This window comes from Octopus bimaculoides, chromosome 29 (genome assembly GCF_001194135.2).
Source record: "Octopus bimaculoides isolate UCB-OBI-ISO-001 chromosome 29, ASM119413v2, whole genome shotgun sequence".
Classification (NCBI taxonomy): domain Eukaryota; kingdom Metazoa; phylum Mollusca; class Cephalopoda; order Octopoda; family Octopodidae; genus Octopus; species Octopus bimaculoides.
Window position 1 is genome coordinate 2,026,261 of NC_069009.1, and position 1,249 is coordinate 2,027,509.

The window sequence follows — 1,249 nt, forward strand, 5'->3', positions numbered from 1 at the left end:
ATGAAAACGGCCACGCTCGAAATGGTGTCTTTTATGTGCCACCCACACAAGAGCCAGTCCAGGGGCACTGGCAACGATCTCGCTCGAAAACCCTACAAGGCCAGTCAGGCAGTACTGGCAACGGTCAGTCAGGCGGTACTGGCAACGGTCAACCGGTAGTCGGCTGTTATTTCTGGCAACCACTTAGAGGTTACCTTGGGTGGTTTTCTAAATGGTTTGGATTTGTCTTTTGGGGGTGCAGTTGCCTTTACTGTTTAACTTGTTTTTGTTCTTGTTCACCCATATTCTTGGTGCCAGTGGTGATTCCAATTAAGTTCATTGCCATCAATTCACCATGAAGAAAAGTTTACCGAAAAAATATATCCGCAGCATCTCACCATTAACCTTTTAGCATTCAGATTATTCTTCCAAATGTAATATTTATTCATACTAGAGATATTAATATTTCTAAGTCTCTCTAAAGGAGACTACGGCAGCGGTACTGGAAATTAATAGTTATCGCCAAGCCAACATGGCAGTCCCAAATATAGGACGAATGCTGCCGTGGATTAGCTCCAAGTGGCCATTGCCTCTAGCTAGCTATGTGACACACGAAACCTGTGTCCTTTATAACCTTCGAACAGGGGAGGTCAGCAGCTTCCCCTTGCTGGTTTGGCATCTGCAGACTAGACTAGTTTCAGGGTGTTGCCCCTTGTCAATGCAGAGCAGCCGAGCCCCAGTTCGAAGGTTATAAAGGACACAGGTTTGTGTGTCACATAGCTAGCTAGAGGCGATGGCCTCTTGGAGCTAATCCACCGCAGCATTCGTCCTATATTTGGGATTGCCATGTCGGCTTGGCGATAATTATTAATTTATTCATACTGTTTTTAATTAATTATGCATTATCTCATTAGCTTTTAGACTGAGTGCTCATTTTCTTTCTCTTTCCCTATATCTCCCTCTCTCTCTTTGCCTATTTTTCTCTATTCTCCATTTTTCTCTTTTTTTCCCATCTCTGTCCCTGTCTCTCTTCATCCACTGCCCTCTCACTTTCCCCATCTCTCTCTCTTTCTCTCTCTCTCTCCTCGTCTCTCTCTTTTCCATATCTGACTCTCTTTCCCTCTGTCTTTCTCTATTCTCCATGTCTCTTCTCCATCCTCTCTCTCTTTCTCCCGCCCTCTCCCTCTCTCTTTCTTCCGCCCTCTCTCTCTCTCTCTCTCTTTCTCCCGCCCTCTCTCTCTCTCTCTTTCTCTCACCCTCCCTCTCTCTC